The following is a 19,752-nucleotide window of genomic DNA, read 5'->3' as shown; positions in this document are numbered from 1 at the left end:
GCTCAGTGAAGTCCCCACTCAATTTTTCTCCCTACCTCATTTTTTGTCATCATCCTTTCATCGTGCAACTCTGGAAATCTTTATTTCCCTTCTCTAAATCTTTACACTCCTTGCAATCTCTTTCTGAAGATGAGACAGAGCTGGATCCAGTGTTCCAGATGAGGGTGTGGCATGAGTGGCTGCAGTGTCATCTTAACACTCCTTTAAATGGATTCTCTTTATATCAGTTTTCTTCACAGCATTGCAGGCTATTTACTGTTGATAATACCCAGCACTTACATGCAACTTCACGGGTTACAGGCAATGTACAACGAGCTGTTAACTAATCAGTGACATCCCATTCTCAAACCCTTATGACAGTAGCTGTGTAAGCTATCTAAGGTACTTTTACGTAGCGCTCATCACTGTACTATCTTAGCTCCTCACAGTCTTTAACCGATTCATTCTTCCAACACTACTGCAAGGTAGGGAATTGCTTTTACCACCATTTTGCAGAGAAGGAATAGAGGACATTTTGCAGAGAGGAACAGAAACTCAATGGGAGTTAGTTGCCTAAATACTTTTGAGCAGTAGCTCTCAACCATGGGTCTGGGCCCCCCTGTGGGGGGCCGCTAGCAGGTTTCAAGGGGTCCACCAAGCAGGACCAGTGTTAGACTTGCTGGGGCCCAAGGCAGAAAGCTGATGTCCCATTGCATGGGGCCGAAGCCTGGGGCCCTGAACAACTGAGCTTCATGGTGCCCTCTGCACGGGGCTGGGCAATTGCCCTTCTTGCTACCCCTTAATGCCAGCCCTGGCTTTTATGTGCAGAAAACCAGTTATTGTGGCACAGGTGGGCCGTGGAGTTTTCATAGCATGTTTGGGGGGCCTCAGAAAGAAAAAGGTTGAGAGCCCCTGCCTTTGAGGATCTGGGTCTAAGTAACTTAAACAAGGTCTCACAAGAAGTCTGTAGCAGAGCAGGGAACTGGTCCCAGGTCTTCACAGTCCCATGGAAGCTCATTGGTCACTGGGAAATGCTTCCTCCTTGTTTCGCAAATGGAAAAACTGAAGTGAACAGAGATTAAGGGACTTGCTCATGGTCACACAGTGAGCAAGGGGCAGAGTCAGAAATAGAATCTAAGTTGAGTCCTCTGTTGCATCTACAAGACTATGCTGCTTCCCTGTATGACGTATGAGACTTTCTTCAGCAGTTCCATAATAATAATACTTGGCCTGTATAGCTTTTTCCATCCAAGGGTCTCAATGCACTTTACAAACATAATGAACTTAACCTCCAAACATACCTCTGAGATAGTAGATAAGTGTTATTCCAGTTTGAAGGGTGGAGGCAGGGAAGCTGAGGCACAAAGGAGTAGGTGATTTGCCCAAAGCCACATTATATTGGTGATATCACCCAGATGTCCTCACTTCCTCTCTGCCTTACCAATTGGACCTTCCTTCCTCTCTCTATGGTAAAGGAAGATTTGCAGCATTTTCCTGCCACCAAACTCCTTTTTGTAAAGCTCAAGACAGTAACAAGAGATCTGTGTCATTATAGTGGAATTGGTGCGAAAATCTCTGTGAACGTTTGTCTGAATCCCGTGGGACAGGAAGTTTGAAAGAATCATCCCTCCAACAGATTGGCTGGATTGATAGAGCCAGACTACTGCAGTGGTTATAGTGATGGAGGATGCTGAAGATCTGCTGTTGCAGGCTGAATCTGGAATCTTGTCAAAACAGGGAGGAGCCCAGATCAGTTCTGTGTTCTGTAAAGTAATTAAATACATCAAAGAGATATACCCTATTCCTCTCTCTAATGACCAGGCATTAGAATTGACTCCTGTGATTTGTAAGATCTTGACCCAAAGACATCTCGTAACACTGGGGAATGGATGCGAAATGTAGCAATGACGGGCATCTATAATGCATCTGCTTGTCCTCTAGTTTCTCTTCTTGCCATTGCTAGGTCCATTAGCTCGTAAGTGGGGAAGTTTTTGAATGAGTTAGTTTAGAGCGGCAGGGCTGGGATGATAAGAGATGGCATTTTACAGCGTGATACTGTTACCTTCTGCCACGTACGCCAGTAAAGGAATGGGGGCTGCTGCTTCTTTGAATAGAAATGGTAAACTGGGAATTTAAAAATCAAATTAGCACGCAGAGGAGCTCAATAAATTGTTGGAGCTATAGACAAGCGCAGGAGTGAAATGGATTCATTAAAATACAAATTATTTAAGAGACCAACCTGGAATGCTATTATGCAGCGTGTCAGTGACTCATTTTCATTTCACTGAGACTCGGCTACAGTTTGCCTGCACATGATGAATGAGCACTTTTTACTTCTTTTTTTGAAATGTGGCACAATATATGCAGTTAGAGCCATAGTGTCTTTTACCCTGTTAAAATCAGGCCCTCGAGGAGCAGAGTGAAATCCTCAGGGAGCACCTCACATGGACTACAAAGTTAAGCACAGTGAAGAAGTAACTGCAGTCTAGCTACCCCGGCCTGTTTGGTCCTCAGCTGTAGTGTTCCTCACTACTATGCCCTATGTTCCCACACAACTTTAAAGCAGTGCAGCTCTGCTTCCTTTCACCACACTCTGGCTTCGCCTATTTGGGATTTAGCTGAAGTGAGGCTTACACTTTGTGGGCCAGAGTCTGCGCTCAGTGACAACCGTGTAAATCTAGCCATTCCACAGAAGTCAATGGATTTACCTCAGAATTAGACCCTGCTTAAGCATGCGCCTAACCTGAGTCACATAAAACAAATGGCACCACTCCTGTGCTTAAAGTAAGGCATCTGCTTAAGTACCTAAAATATGCTTTAGTCAAACACAGGTTATTGGGCTCAGTACTGGAGTAACCTGATGATGTTCTGTGACCTGTGCCATGCAGAAGGTCAGACCACATGATTTAATGGTCCTGACTGGCCTTAGTCTATGAATCTTCTGTGCTGAATTGGGGCCTTACACAGCAGCTTCTGATTGTAATATAAATCCAGTACTCTTTGAGCTTGATTCTCCAGTCAGTGGGTGTGTTGCCTGAGTAAGAACTGTATGATAAGGGGCCCTTGTCTTCTGCAGATATTTTCCTCTCCTCTATATAGTTTTCTCTGGTTCTGTAGTTCATTCTTGCCCAGAACAGAGACGAAAATGTTCTGTCAACTAAAGTGTTAATTGCAGCTGAATAAAGTTGTAGCTGACTCCCCTGTAACAAGGCTCGGTTAGGAGATTGGAGCTTTAGCTGTGTGAAAATGTGTAGGAGAGGCTAAGAAAAACATTCCGGCCTAAGCAGAGAGATTGGGGTGGGGGTGCGGGTCGGGTCAGAGTGGGAGGGCAGAAGAAGAGAGTTGAGGTAATATCTTTTTTAGAGAGACAGAGTGTTTGCGGTTACATCGCATTCCTAAATCTGCCTTCTCATGAATTAGGCTATGGGTCTGGCAGAGAAAGAAGAGGTGGGGTGAGCCAGTCCAAACCGGCCTGGCAGCAAAAGGGGCGTTTTCTTGGCATGGCTTTTACCAAGCGTCCTGGCACTGCGAACCCTCTGAGAACCTCATACAAAGCCCAAGCATTTAAAGGGACACCATCAGGTTAATGTCAGCCAAAAATCTGAAAAGAAAAAAAATCTTGAAAATCATTAAAAATGTTAGCATGTATTTAAATAGCAAGGGCAACCACTTTTTAAATTGGTTTCGATTTGCAGTGTTTGCAAACAATCCTGCATTGTGCTCGTGCATGAGAACTAGAAAGATGGGATTCAAAAGGGGAAACTGACTAGTTTATTTTCCTTGGCCAAGCTGAGAGAAATGCACAGTTGGATTTTTAACCTGATTTTTAATGTCAAGAATATTTAAGGAGCAGAGAATTTTTCACCAGTGCATCTCAAAAGGCTAGATTTTTGCCACCATAACACATGCTGAGTAGAACCTTCCTTACTCCATAATTCGTCCCGTTGGCACCCAAGAGAATTCGTGAAATTAGGTATTATTCAGCTTGAGTGTGGATATTGTAGTGCCACCCAGTGTGCTTCACAGCAGCTGGAAAGCCTGATCATCCTCACTTTGTGGGTGGGGAAATGGAGGCAGAGGGGTTAAGGCCAAAATTTTCAGAAGTGGCCACTGATTTTTCAGGTGCCTCCATTTTGGGGGCTTTCAATCTTGGGGGCATCCAAAACAAGAAACAACCAACATCAGCAGCCACTTTGGAAGATGTGTGTCTCTGTGACTTGCTCAAGGCCAGACAGAGTTTAGGGACAGGGTGATGAAACATGTCTGGCAGAATGAAGTCAGCGTGACTTCTTTTCTCTGAGAATGAGATGGGGTTTCTGTAATGTCCTGGCATTAGATAAGACTTTGATTTAATGCCTTATGTCCTGAATTCACCTTCAGCACTAACAATACATTCTAATGCTGTGCTCCAGTGTGGAGGATAGATGGGGCCTCTTTGGGTTAAACATCTGGGCGTTGAATGGCTGACCGTGCTTTGTCCCTGAAGCAAAAAGCCCTCCAAGGAGCCCTTGAGCGAGATTTTGAACAGAGAGTTTTCATTGTTTAGTAGCAAAGTCACAGGTAAATGCAAGGTAAGGAGAGTGTGATGCTATTAGCCAGAGTTCATATCCAGAGCATCAGAAAGTTGCTTAGAGCCCTTGTTGAACTCGTAATGCTCGAGGACACCTCTCAGAGAGCACATACAACTCTGAACAGCCCTTTAAAAATGCCAGTGCATGGAAAATGCATTTGAGGCCAACTTCATCCCTGATGTAACTTCATTGGCTTCAGTGGATGAACTGGAATGATGAATGAACATAGGCATAATTAATGTTTTGCATTTCTGCAGAGCTTTTCTTTAAGGCCTTTGCTAGCATCAACTAATTAAGTGACACAGCCTGAGCTGGGCAAACCCTGCAGGGTTCAGTTTGTGAACCAAACCTACAAGTCACTGTACAAGGGTTGCAAGTGACTTCATCTCTATCCTCCGCCCTCCATGACAACATCCCATCCACCTTTCTCCTCCCCTCTGGCACATACTAGCTCTGGGGCACCTGGCATTGGCCACTGTTGGAAGACAGGATATTGGGCTAGATGGAGCTTTGGTCTATCCTAATATGGCCGTTCTTATGTTCTTGGCACCAATGTCCCTTCCAAGAGCCTGGGCACAGTATCCCTCGTATTAAATGGAGGAGGTGCCATCTGGCTGCCTTCTGTCTTTGCCGTGGGAAGATTCACATCTGGGGCCACTGTCTGTGTGCACACACACACATGCACACACGCACTCCAAGGGTCCTCTGTTAACACGAACATGCCTGACACCTCCTAGATAAAATCCTCTATCTCCCACTGCAGCAGCGCTGAGCAACCAGGGCAGGTAGTATCCCATGAGGTATATTGATGTAGTTGAGGAACCATCAGGAGTTGAGAAAAGAAGACTGTGTGTGTGGAGGGGAGGGGGGGGATTAAGTCTTCAGATATGTAAAAGATTGTCATAAAGAGGGCAGAGATCAATTGTTTTCCATGTCCACCGAGTATAGGACAAGAATCAGCTTAGCTTGCACCAAGAGGGATTTAAGTTAGATATTAGGAGAAGCTTTCTAACTATACAGATAGTTAAGCACTGGAACAGGTTATCAAATGAGGTTGTGAAATCCTCACCATTGGAAGTTTGAAGAACAGGCTACGCAAACACCTATCCAGAGTGGTCTTGGCTAAAGCAACATCTACACTACAAGCTAGGGCTGTGATTCACTTGCCTGTGTACATGTACTCGGGCTAGCTCTCATCAAGCTAGCATGAGTAAAACTACCAGTGTAGCCACAGTAGCACAGGCAGGTGTATGCCCAGGTACCCTTTCCTTTGCTTGATGGGTTGGGATTTTGTGGCTACAGGAGGTTGGGGGTGAGGGAATTTGGTCCACGGGAGCAGAAAGCAGGATGGAGCCCTCTGTTCTCACGGTTAAAGAAAAAGGAATCTCAAGAACTATATTTGAAATTTTCACTGAAATACCCTATCTGCCGAGCTCAGTCTAATGGCCTGTGTATTGTCACTCTGTGTAGGAGAGAGTTTTGGGATGTGGGGAAGGTCCCCAAGCAAGTGGAACATGTGGCAGCAGCAAACACATTGTGCCGCCCTCTTCGGAGCCTGCCCATCGTTGCTCTAACATTGTACATCGATGCTGTAGCTCCTAGAGCAGAGCCTCATGCTGATGGTTTAGGGTTCAAAGCCTGCCGTCAGTCCAAGTGGGGTGGTTTATATTTAGATCCCTGCCACCCTCCTGCTGCAGAAAGGGAGCCCGGTAGCTTGTTCCTTTCCACTCTAATGGTTGGCTTCTGTTTTCAAGGCTGTCTTTGCAAGGAAAAAAGGCTAGGGATTTACTCTTTAGAAAACTGAACTTCTCCTTCCCTTTAGATGGTTCATGGGCCCCAAAAGCCAGCTCTGGGCACAATATAAATAACAAATAATAATCAAATGAATTGACATATCATTCAGAGAGTTGGGAAGTGAATGTAAAGTCGAGAACCTGCAGGAACTCAGCGAGATTTCTCCAGGAGGAGACTTGAACTTTTAATTGCATTTTGACTTTCCAGTTTGCTTCCCTTTAATCACCACTGTGCACTTGAGTGGCTCCCACCCATCCTGGGAAGGTGAAACTGGAGCAAGACTGGAGACAGAGTGTGAACAAAGCCATACAAATGGCTCCCACGGTTGGTTGCCCAGTGTTTAGACTGTGCTTATAAATTATGACCTCTGTGAGCACCAAATCTGAACAATGCCTTAAATGAGATGGGACATGCACAGCCCATAGGAAACAATATTGCATGAGCCAGTCTACACCCAGGGATAAAGATAAAATAAATGATCCATGTTTATACTGTAAATAGAGCACACTTCATGCACGCAGTGCTAATATGACACATCCAAACAGTATTCCCACATTTCCATCCATTGTCAAACCATGCTGGGAGGAAGTTTAAGGCTTATAGTAATTTTGTTAGAAACTCTTCATAATGCATTACAGTAAAATGAAGGTCTGGAACACACGCCCTATAGTGAATGAGTAAAGAAACTCAAACTATTTCATTTACCGAAGAGAAGGTTAAGAGATGACTTGATCGTGGTCTCCAAGAACCTACATGGAGAAGAGATCTAGCAGGAAAAGGCAGAATGAGATACTGTGGTAGGAAACTGAAGCTAGACAAATTCAGACTAGAAATAAGATGCAAATGTTTACGAGTGAGGGTCATTAACCATTAGAGCAACTTATCATCTCCATCATTTGAAGACTTTAAACCTAGACTGGATTATTATTATTAATTGTATTATTGTAGCACCAAGGAGCCCCAGTTACAGATCAGGACCCCACTGTGCTAAACACTATACAGACACAGGACAGGAGGATTATATGTTTCTAAATACGGTGCTCTAATTCAAACAGAAGTTGTGAGCTTGATGCAGAAATTACTGGGTGAGGTTCTTTGGCCTGTGTTATGCAGGAGGTCAGATTAGATGATCATTATGGTCCCTTCTGACCTTAAAATCTGCGTATCCATGAATAAAATAACCCTTTGTTTTGTATAGAAGATTTCCTGCAAACTGGATCCCAAAGCACTGCGTAGAGTTAACTAAGAGTACAAGTTAAAGAGTTAAAGACTAAATAACGGAGGGATATTAAGAGCTACGGACAAGGGAGGAAAAATATTTTCAGATGACGTTTGAAAAGATGTGGAGGTTTTTTGAGGCAAAGGAAGGCAAACATTGCAGAGGAGAATGCACTTGCGTCAACAGAAGGAAGATTGTGGCTAGCTGGTATACTGAATATTGTTAGGCTTGGAAGGATTAGATTTTTATCGGTAATTATTGGTAAATGTTGATTTCACTGTGCACACACGAACCAACAAAAAAAATTCCATTGATGATATTAATGAATTTTACAGATAGGCACAGTAAGAAAAATACTGCTTGAGACTTATTAGAATTGGTTACTGATATTTGCTTTGTATACTTTGACATGTAATGTGGATAATTTGTGTTTCAGTGGTTATAAAGTTTTAACTTTTTGAATCTCTGACTGACATCTACTGTCATTAAATAACTATTGTCTGGCCCCCTATTTTCTGAGTCCCCCTATAATCTCTCACATGTGTGAAAATTATAATTGATTTAAAAAATATGTAAAATGCTTATAACCAACAATTTGTTGCAACTGTGAACATTTAGATTGATAACAAGTAAAAATAAGCATTGTTATTAGCCATTGAAATGATGAAAGACTAGAAACAGGACAGATATTCCTATTATATAATGTTGTTGGAAGAAGAGGAGATGAAAGTCTGGATCTTTCTAAGGGAAAAGACATGACCCAGGATGTCAGTTTCAACTGAAAGAACGTACAAGTTCAACATTTTCATTTTTCACATTGTATGTTGTAGCAGTTTGCTGGGCAGCTGGGCAGGGTCAGGGAACAGATAATGAATCTGCAGAAATGCAGTTATTTGTATAGCTGAGCCCATTAGAGCTAAGATTCTGTCAACTTTTCCATATCAAAGGACATTTTTCACAGGGTTGCGGCTGGGACATAAATAGTTTCATTTCAGACTGAAACAGTCAGTAAGTTCTCAGCCTGTGAGCACTTTTTAAACATGATATTGGGAAGGAAATCAGGTCTATCACATTCTTAATGTGGGAGAAGCAAAATGACATGTTTGCCTCTAGCCATTAACATGAAATTGTGCAGGCATCTAGGGCCTAATCCAAAACCCCTGGAAGTCAGAGGGAGTCTTTCCGTTTATTCCAGTGAGTTTGGATCAGGTCCTTATTCCATAATGAGGAATAGCTGCTCGTGTACTGAGTCACAGTCTAGGCCTGGGCATAGGAGTAGTAGCTAGGGACTCCTGAGTTCTGATTTGAGCTCTGATACTGATTCCCCTCTGTAGCTTTGGGGAAATCACTTAAAGCTGGATTGTCCTTGAGTCCTTGCCTGGAGAGGGTGGAGTAGGGAGACAAGCAAAGAGCTGCTCTCTCACCTTGGGCAAGGGTCAGAGACAATTCGCTGTTGTCTGCACTCAGGGGAGTTGTGATTCATGAGGCGTATGCCATATTCCAAAGCCGCACAGAACAGTTCATTGGGAAGAGGAGGGCTTGGGGCCACGGCAGAAGCTGCAGTATTGTCTAGTCCATTGGCAGGAAGGAAGGTCGTTTGGTTAAGGCACTAGCTGTGGGATTCAGGAGTTTGGAGTTCAATTCCTGGCACTACTACAGGTTTACTAATCTAACTAATCACCAGATGTGGGGCTGGGAAGGGATTTCCCCCCAGGTCAGATTGACAGTGACCTTGAGGGGCGGGTTCACCTTCCTCTGCTGCTGCAATCCCCATCTGTAAATTGGGGTAGTAATACACTCTTTCTCCTACCCTGGGTCAGTCCAGTCCTTTTAGAGCATGAGCACTTTGCCAGGGACAATGTCTGACTATGGGTCTGAACAGTGCCTGTCACAATGGGGCCCCCATATTGGCTGGGACCTCTGAATGCTGCTGTCATGTGAGTTATGAATAACACTAGTAATGTATGCTCTCATTCAAAACTAATCTGTATTAACATTCATTTTCAGTAGCACCCACATTATCCTGGCTCCATATAAACACAAATGGAAGTGGACTTCCTGCCTTGCAGCTCTGACCCTCTAAAAAAGAAGAGTACTTAAGCTTTAAAAACAAGCAGAAAGAACTGGCTGCTGCCTAAGGAATTTATGCTCTAGCCGAGTAATCAAGCAATATATCCAGTATTTATATATGTATTCATTTAAGCAGCTATAGATGCATTCATTGGATTTATATGGCGTATCGGTGGGAGCAGCAGTTGTGGCCGCTCTTCTCTCAGACACAGCCCTCATGCTGTTTGTTATCCAGATGCTGTGTGGGCTCTGGCTGCAGTTGAGCACAATGAAATGAGTGCTGGGATTCACAATGAAACGATCTTCAGTGCTGGGATTCACTCTTGTTTCATACCTGCTTGGGGGTTGGTGGAGACAGGGAAAGAGTGAAGCTTAAGGATGTATTTAATTTATAGTACTCAGACTTTGTGACTTATCAAAGCCCAGAGCTCCTCGTGCTGCCACACCGGGCATCCTTAGCTGTACAGCACACAGTTTGACCGCGGAATAATGAAAGTGCATCAATGCCTTTGTAAATGGGGATGTGCCAGTCTCAGGCAGTAGAGAGGTTCCCTTTGGATAAGCACGCTGACCCTGATTCAGGAAAGCACTTACGCTCATATTTAACTTTAAGCACATGTTTAAGTCCTTGCCTGAAGCAGGGTCTCAAGCTTTTGAAAGCTTATCAGACTTTTGCACGAGTTGGGTCTGCAGAATTCCCTCTCTCTAATGGCCTTATCCGGCCCCCATCACTGAAGTAGCTTGAGCACCTCACAATATCCTCACAGCACCTGTGAGGCAGGGCCAGAGCTATTAACCCCATTTTACAGATAGGGCAATGAGGCACAGAGAACGTTGTTACTTGTCCAAGGTCCCATAGGAAGCCTGTGGCACACCAGGAAATGGAGCCCAGGTCTTCCAACTCCTAGCCTAGTTCCCTGGCCTCTGACTATCTTTCCTCTCAAATTGGAAGGTCAGTCTCACAAGAAAATATCTACTGCTTTTTCTGCGTTCAGTTAGCCTAGAAATCAGGAAGGTGGGGAAAGTTATCAAAACATTTTCCAAGCAACGGTAAAGGTTTAATTCAAAGTTTGGGCAGAGGTTCTGCTCAGGTCTTATTTCACCAGCCTGCCTTTAAACCTGTTTGATACTTAAGTGATGTGTCTCATTCCTCATGTGAGATGTCTCCATGCTAGACAGAGGTGTGGGCTGTGATCCTGTTATCCCTTACAAGCTGAGCAGAGTTGGGCTAGCTCAGTACTGTGATTGTACTAGGGGCGCTGTCATTTGTATAATGTGCACTAAAGGCCTGACCTCTTGTGATCACTGAAGAACCCATGACACCATTCTAGTAAGAATAAAGGAGTTCACCCCAGAAACCTGAGTAGATTCCTGTTTCGATGATATTCTGCCTAGCCAACATTTTCTCTCAAGTTTTACTTGGCTAGACCATTCTTCTTCACTCAGTCTTAAACAGATCCAATGTGTTGCTTTTCACTGTTGAACAGCTGGTGTGCTTCAGCCAAAGGTGGCTGCATTTTGGTGATTGTCGAAGTGGTTCCCTCTATAGAGTTTATACTGTGTATTAATTTGAGGCAGATACTCAGGTAATGTAAATTACTGTAGTTCCAGTGAAGACAGTGGGGTTTTATTGATTTACACCTGAGATTCTGGCATTCAGTAAAGTCCTTTAGGATCCCTTAGGATAAATCTGGCTTACAACTATTACAGTTTTGAATAATATACCCTGTAAAATCTTTTGAACTCCAGCTAGATTATTTTAATAAGGATTTAATTGCCTTAATAAGGATTTTTGCTGGTTTGTTATAGTCCTGGGTTTTTGGTTGAGAATGTTTTGGCAGCAGGGAACTCATGTTTTGACTTAGATTCTGCATATAAACGTAATATGGATGCCCCAGAGAGTAATCTTCCATGACTCAGAATAGATAGCTTCTAATTCTGGCACTAGCTGGAAATGGCTCCTGTCTCTGAAAAAAAATATGGTTATTAGAAATTAAATTTGTCCTTAAGACTCATCCCTTCCCCAATGCCCACAAGAAAGGAGCGAATAATAATGATTTTTATTAAAATAAAAGATAAAAATCAGCTACTGTCAATTGAATTGCCAGCATATGGACATCCCTAAACTATGTAACTGTATGATCACTCTGTTATAGGCTTTGTCCATTCTCTCCCCAACATCACCTCCCTCCTGTTGTTTTCTTTCACTTGTTGCATCACATCTAAAATTAAGCAAAGCTCCTTCAAACACTTGTGCATCTGCTTGACTTTATTACCGTGAGAAGTCCCACTGAAATCAGTGGGACTGCTCATAGTAGTAAAGTTGAGTATATGCATAAAGTATTCACAGATCAGAGACTTAGAGTGTAAACATTTTGCAGAAGGGGAACTTATATTTTCATTTCGGTAACAGTTTCAATAGCATTTTTGATTAAAAAAAAAAGAAGTCACCAAAAAATTGTGACAAAATGAAATTAAAATAAAAAGTTCATCAGATTAAAAAAAAAAAAAGCTTCTTTTGGACAAATTACATTTTTCTTTGAAAAATTTCAACCAGGTGTGGAAGAGTGTTACTTTCAAAATTGAAAGCATTACTTTCTTTCTGCAAGTAACACTTTCAATACTTCGTTACTGTTTTCCAACTGGCAAAAGTTGGAGAATATTCAGGAAATGGGGAAAACCACTCAACTGTGAAAAAAAAATTGCAACAAAAATTTTAAAAATCACTTTTTTCCCCTGAAACGTTTTGTTTAGAAAAATTTGGGAAAACAAAATGTTTCATCTTTATTCAACAAATAATTTCCAAAAACAAATTTCACAAAAGAACACCCACAAAATTGTGGAAAACCAAAAATTTCAGAAAGCAATTTTTTTTGTTTTTCCCCCAATTTTTTTTTAAATTCCAGAAAACAAAAAATGTTGTTGAAAAAAGAATTTCCACAAAAAAAAAATTTTTTTTGGCAAAGCCCTATTTTCCAATTAAATAAAACTTCATTACAAAATTTTCAATCAACTCTAATCTGCTGCTGATGTGCAGGGGAGTGCAAATAAATTTAAACTCTAGTACTTCATAGGACTGCATTGATGTTACTAAGAATTTCAGCCTTTTATATTACCTCTCTAGTTTTAGTAGACTATATTACTTTTCTAAGTGTTGTTTCTGATACCAATGAACTACCTGTAGATAGGATCTGCACTTTTTTTTCCTTCTGCTACTGTATTTCATGCCATGTTAGAAGTATTTTAGTCTCTTGTAAAAGTCCTTTATAGATTGGAAGACCAGTTCATCCTGACTAGGCCTGACTGCAAAAACAAGAAATCAATTTCATGTAAAAATTCAAAGTTGTTTTCATTTTTCAGGTTTCAAAATTGACCCATTTTCTATTTTACATGATGTTTTTTGCAGTATCTTTTATCATAATCATTTTTTATATTGTTCGTTTACCAAAAACCCCGTTTTCAGTAAGAAAACATGGGTTTCTGCAAATGAAAAAATTTGGAAATGATTTTGATAAGAATGTTGGTAAAATATTCATAAAATAGGAATTAAACTATAATGGAAGATGTCTTGAAAAACAGAAAATTGCAGTAAAGAAAGTAATTTTTTTATTAACAGGTCAGAAGAAAAGGCTATTTTTTGACAAAAAATCCTTTTGTGCAAAAAACATTAACCAACTCTAATTTGGAGCATACCTACTCTGGCCCACCCACTCTGACTCCTCCCCTCCAACTCCCATTGCTCACTTTTGTCTAGCAAATAACTTTCAGTCCAGCCCTCTTTGGCCACTGCTGCCAGTACTAAGAGAAAGGTGAGAAGGTCTCCTCTTCATTCTGCTTTTGTCTGTCCAAAAAAAACTGACAACACCGTGCACAGAAGGGTTCACATTCTCTCTGCTCATGTAACTTAATTGGGACTATGCCAAGAGGGAAATTGGTTCAGTGAGTCTGATCCTGCATTGTTTGCACACCCCACACTCCCATTAGAAATCAGTGGGGGCGTGGGGTGTGCGAGGGAGTGTTGTGTTGGGTTTGGTGTGCAGGTGCTGGGTGCGGTGATGGCCTGTGATACAGGGGAGGTCAGACTAGATGATCCAGTGGTCCCTTCTGGCCTTAAGCTCTAAGCTCTTTGACTCTGCAGGAAAAGCAGTGGTTGGCGATTTCTGTTCCTCTCCATTGCAGGATCAGGCTGGCATTTACTGGATAATGCCCAAGTTTTGCTTTTGGCTTATCTGGGGCCAGGCGGATTGCTAGCACTGACTTCACTTATTAATTTACCCCGACACTCCCTAGAAACCTGGTAGTCAGAGAAATTGCAGATAGTAGTTTGGGTGTGGGTATGGAAGCTGGCTCATTTTTCGTCTAAGTACAGAGGGCGTACAGTAAGTGTTTCAAAAGTCAATTTTTTCTAAGCAACGACCTCCTCAAATCAATGCCTTGAAAGCACTGTGTTGCCATCTGAGTTTTTGACCCTTGGTTTTACCTCTTATGTTAGAAGACTCACCCTGTATGAAATTTTTAATTAGACTAAAGCTGTGATTTGGGTTTTTTTAATGTAATGTTATAGTGTAAGCCAGCAATCCAAAGCATGGAATGTGTATATTGGTGCTTCTCTGTTTTAAAAATATCTTCATAATACCTTAGGACAGACAGAAAATAGTTAGGTTATCTGTGTCTGTAGTATAGCTCAGTGGTTTGAGCATTGGCCTGCTAAACCCAGGGTTGTGAGTTCAATCCTTGAAGGTGTGATTTGGGGATTGGTCCTGCTTTGAGCAGCAGGTTGGACTAGATGGTCTCTTGCGGTCCCTTCCAGCCCTTATAATCTATGATTCTACTTGGCTTGATACACTGAAACTTGTACAACTGTCAGGGAATGAAAGAATTTCAAGAATCAGAGTATAAAGGATACAGGTACCTATGTAGATGGCAAGGGTGCTGTCCTGTAAAGCCTGGCTCAGGTGAGCAGCAAAGAGTTCTGCTCTAGCCACCAGAGGCAATGTGGGCTAGTGGCTAAGGCCCTGGATTGGGAGTCAGGAGGTATGGGTTTTATTCCTGACACTGCCACTGATCTCTTGTGTGCCTTTGTGCAAGCTGCTTTACCTTTGCTTTCCTCCCCAATTCTTTGTCTTGTCTTGTTTATTTAGATTATAAGCCCTCCAGTGCAACCCTGTCTCTTGTTATGTATTTATACAATGCCTGGGACAGTGGGGGCTGGTCTCAGATGAAGCCTCTAGGTGCTACTGTGATACTGTGTTTTGGGTTTAGTGTGCCGTAGTTAGTGGCCTATGATATACAGGAGGTCAGACCAGGTGGTCCCTCCTAGCCTGAAATCCTATGACTCTGTGACACAAATAAATAACAATAATGGGCCAGGTTCTCCTCTCACACTGGTGTAAATCAAGAGTGATTCTAGTGAGATGGAAGTCAGACCCATAGGTAGTGTTGCCAACATTGTATTTCAAAATAATGGACTGTTTTCTTAGCACCCTTGCCCCACCCCTCCTCACAATATTATTATTACCATTATTATTATCATCATCATAATTATTATTGCAATTGATAATAATAAAATATAATAATCAGTGCTCACCTACATTTGCCTGGGGTATTTATTGCTGCTTTTTGCAGCACTCAGCAACTCCTGATCTTGTTGTGCAGAGATGAAAAAAATAAGGGCCGTCCCAAGGGCCTTCTCACATAAATCTACCTCACCTGAGCAAAACGATGCTGGATTGGCCCCTGATGCAGCACAGCCCTCTGCATGAATGCATATTATTCTGAGGTGGCTTTTGAACCCTGGACACAAATGTGGATTTCTGATTGTCTGTCGGTGATGTCATTCCTTTATTAATAGTGCCTGGAAATGCATGTGCCTAATTGTTCTCTCTCTCTCTGTCTCTCGCTTTACTATACGTAAATTCCATTAATGACTCGGGGAAACTCCAGGCAGTGCATTTGGAGGGGATTACTGTACCTGTTGATGGTTAAAGTCTCTCAGTCGTCCACCTCATGTCTTACCCACCACCTGAGTTGTGAGATAATACCCAGACCAGTACTGCCTGTTGGGTCTTAGTAGCTAAATAAAACTGCATTTATGTGCTCCTTGCCTCTGTTTTCCTTCTCACTCTGCAGATTAATGCACAATACCTGATGCTTTGTTAAATTATACCCAGGTCCTTTTAAAAAGAGGTGAAAACATCTAATCCCACCAGTTTTCCTTAGTTTCAGCAAGTTTCACATTTGAAAATGAAGCAAAAAAACAACAAACCCCACTCAGAGAACTCTGATTTTAAATTTTGAACTGGTGTAAATGAGCACCGCTCCATTAACTCCACTGGAGGAGCTATGTCAGATTACAACAGGTGAGGATCTGGTCCAAAGGGTGTCAGTGTATGCGGTATCTATAAAAATCACCTTTTTAAAAACAGAGAATCTTTCAAAGGAACTTAATTTACTTGTTCTGAAAACGAAGCATGAAAAACTACTGGCAAAATTGGTACATGTCCCACACGCTGGTTAGACGTTAATAGTACAGGTGGACAGCTAGGGCTCTGTGCCAAATACTTTTGGTTTAGAGGGAGTGGTGGGAGTGAATTCTCATAACCGCTCCTTGAAAGGCTTAACTTTCCTCACACAAATCAATGACAATCTCCACTCTGCTGCAGACACCCTCGGAGCTACATTGCCAGTTTCCCATTAAAACAAAGCGGCGAGTTTTATGATAGACCACGCACGGTGGGGACAGAAGGGGGAATACAAGCGGTGAAAAGGTGGGTTGGACGCTGCTCTTTTCCACACTGTGGCGGGTTTCCAAAAGATCTGACTTTCCTTACAGTATTTGTGGCTTATTTAATCAAGGGGAAGCATCCTGAATTTCATGTGCTGAGGCTTATCTAGTTCATTTCAAAAAGATCTCCAGTGTGCCTAGAGCTCCATAGCGTGTTTCGGTTGCTGTCCTCTGTTATGATCTATCACGGTTTACATGAATTTTAATTGCTATTCAAACCAGAACCTGCTATTCTCTTTCTGATTTACTCGTGCAGCTCCTTGACTCTTTACCAGGCATGGAGATCTTGGCTGCACATCAAGACATATATAATGCAGTGTCTCAGTTGGTGTGGTTTTTGCAAGTCCGGTTCAGATTTTTTTGTATCTGCATTTAAAAGAATCTGTTAGCGTCTCCTGTTGATTAGGCAGGTGGGTTCTGAGCACAGGCAAAATGTGTAAAATGATTGATTTTTTATTTTATTTTGAGTAATTTTTGTTTCAACTTTTGCTTGTTTGAAATTTGTAAGAGAAAAAAAATCCTGTAAAGTCCTTTAAATGTTTTAGTAGACCCAATACTTATGGAATAATTATCATCAAGCACTCGTTTGGAATGTAATTCTTGTTATACAGCTGGTTAGTACGGCTTTAGTGAAGTTTAAACTGATCTGCTTTCTGTTGTCTGGGCAGAAAGCAGTAACTGTGTGGGAGAAACAAAAAGTACTTTATCCTAAAACCTATTTGGAAACTCAGGTTAAAATACTGGTGAGTGTCTCTGTGGATCTTTTTGCTTCTTTTTCAGCAAGTCCGATGCTGGTATGTTTCCAGTGCAGCGTTACAGAGTTAACCTTTTTTTTTTGTTTGACTTGCACTTAGAAATAAAGTGCCTTTTTGATGGTTCAAAATCTCTCCCAAATCCTGGTAACAGGGATAGCTATATCAGAGTGTGTGATGACGGTAATTCCCATAGCCATGTGGTACATAACATTCCATCTATTTGCATGATTTCTTGCTTATGATATTTGAGATGTTCTTATTTCAAGCAGGACTTGGCTATTTAAAGGTTTTGCAGCCAGAAAAGAATTTTCAGTGCTGAGTGATCTTTGAGTTATTTGTCTCTTTCGTATGAAGTGTGCTTGTATAGACACAAACCAGTTCAGAAATTTCTTAGTTATATGATTGTGCAGAGAAATCGTTCTGCTCTTGTATAAACACAATACCACTATGGTCTAATCCCTCTAGTTACAGTATTAGGGGGGAATGCAAAGGGTTGTGATAATTTTTTTTCTTTATTGGATTATGGGGCTGTTTGTGAATTGTAGCATAGTTAGGGGGCTACAAAAGCATCCTTATATATGTGTGCCAGCCCAATCCATCACAGACCTTTTTTAAGCAGGGCCACTTGAGTGTGGTTTTGTGCAGTGATTGAATGTCCACTAGGGGATAGTTGTGAAACTGACGTTGATGGTCCACAGATTACCAAATCAAATTTGAATCCAGGTCCCTGGAAATGAAGATTGCTAAGGTGGTCTAGGTGATGAAACTCGCTGTTGACAACTTTTCTTGAGTTCTAATCCCAGATTTATTACACTACGGGGCAAATCCTCAACTGGGATAAATTGGCATAATTCTGTATGCTCCTATGAGAATTTACCCCAGCTGAAGATCTGCCACAGTATGTCCTGGTCAAGTCACTTAACTTCTCTGTGCATCAGTGTCCCCTTCTGTAAAATGTAGATAATAATAAGTACTGACCTATTTCACAGTGATGTTGTGAGGATGAATTAATGTTTATGTTTGTTTCGAGCATTACTATTGAAAAGTCAGTGCATTTGGGACATCTGGCTCCCTCCCCGCATGCAAGCTGCTATCAGATTTCATTTTGAAAGTTGGTTGCTTACTTGCACAGCAATGACTAATCAAACACCAGGTATGGATTTACTTACTACAAGAGACTGCAGCTATTAGAGTCTAGTATATACAAATTAGCACCCACAGTTATATTTGCGTATTAGCAAATACTATTCAGATTGAGCAGGTCAGTTTTTTCCAGTTGTCCTGGGCCTGAACCATATGAAACCCAACACCTAAACTAGATTCAGTTGGCCTGGTTCAAAGCAGAATAGCTCCTTACCTTTGTGCCTGTCTCACAGATATATACGCCATTCAGGGACACATGAAACGGTACTAACACTTAGTGCTTGACACCTGATCCTGCAAACCCTTTTTCATGTAAGTAGTCTTTACCAGTGCAAGTAGTCCTACTGAAATAAATGGGACTAAGCCTCTTGGGGCAGGGACCATCTTTTGTGTTTGTACAGCACCTAGCGTGGTGGGGTCCTGGTCCATGACTGGGGCTCATAGATGCTACAGTAATACAGATAATTACAATAATAATACTCACACAAGTAAGGGACTGCTCTGGTGAATGAGGGTTTGCAGGATCAAGCCTTTATCATTTGCTTTACATGCCTGTTTCTTTTCTCAGGGCAAATCTACATTACAAAATAAAGTTGATCTAAGTTACGTCGATGTACAGCCACTGCAGTAATTAAATCACTTTTCCATGTCCACACTACGCTCCTTGTGTCAGCAGTGCACATCCTCAGCAGGAGCACGTGCATCGATTGAACTGTCAGTGAGGGGCATTGTGGGATGGCTTCTGAAAGCCAGCAACAATTGATGTCAGCAACTCGGTGTCTACACTGACACTGTATCGACCAAGCTACATTGACCTAAGCACAACGCCTCTTGCAGAGGTGGAGTTATTAACTCGGTGTAGTCGGCAGGAAGTACATTTTAGTGTAGACACTTATAGAGTTAGGTTGATGTCAGCTGCCTTGTGTCGACCTAATTCTGAAGTGTAGACCAAGCCTTACTTGCACCACATTTAGTCACTTACACCAGTGCAAACTGTGTGCAAAATGCTGCCATTCTCACTGGGCAGGGTTTGGCATCCACTTGGCACTTCCTTTGCCCAGATGGAAATGACTAATCAAGGTGCCAGGCAGTGAAGACTCTGGCCCCACATGTTTAAGCACTTTATGAACATTTAATCATGAAAAGGTGGGATTTTCAATGGAGTTTATGGGAGTTAGGCACCGTCTAACTGTCTAACTCGCATAGGCCCCTTTGAAAATCCTACCCTACATAAATAATTAAATGATAGATTTCATATATGAAATCTGTCAGAGTTAGACAGTTAGATGGTTAATTATTTTTATATATATATATATATATATATATATATATAAAATTGTAGTAAATGCCAAGGCATTCAACTATTTTTAAAGCAAAGAAGGTCCTTTTTTCAGATTTTGACATCTCTGTGCTATTCCTAAAATGTCACCAATGTAA

At 41.8% G+C, this 19,752-nt stretch overlaps 1 protein-coding gene across 2 annotated transcripts in view; it reads left to right on the top strand.

The window, feature by feature from the left end:
• The window catches only part of ZBTB7C (zinc finger and BTB domain containing 7C), a 312,136-nt gene that overhangs the window by 211,486 nt on the left and 80,898 nt on the right, over window positions 1-19,752 (top strand). The window lies entirely within an intron of this gene.

The sequence above is a fragment of the Gopherus flavomarginatus genome, chromosome 3 (genome assembly GCF_025201925.1).
Source record: "Gopherus flavomarginatus isolate rGopFla2 chromosome 3, rGopFla2.mat.asm, whole genome shotgun sequence".
In the NCBI taxonomy this organism is placed as follows: Eukaryota; Metazoa; Chordata; order Testudines; family Testudinidae; genus Gopherus; species Gopherus flavomarginatus.
Note: the sequence above shows the minus strand (reverse complement) of the source record. Positions and strands in the feature narration are given on the sequence as shown.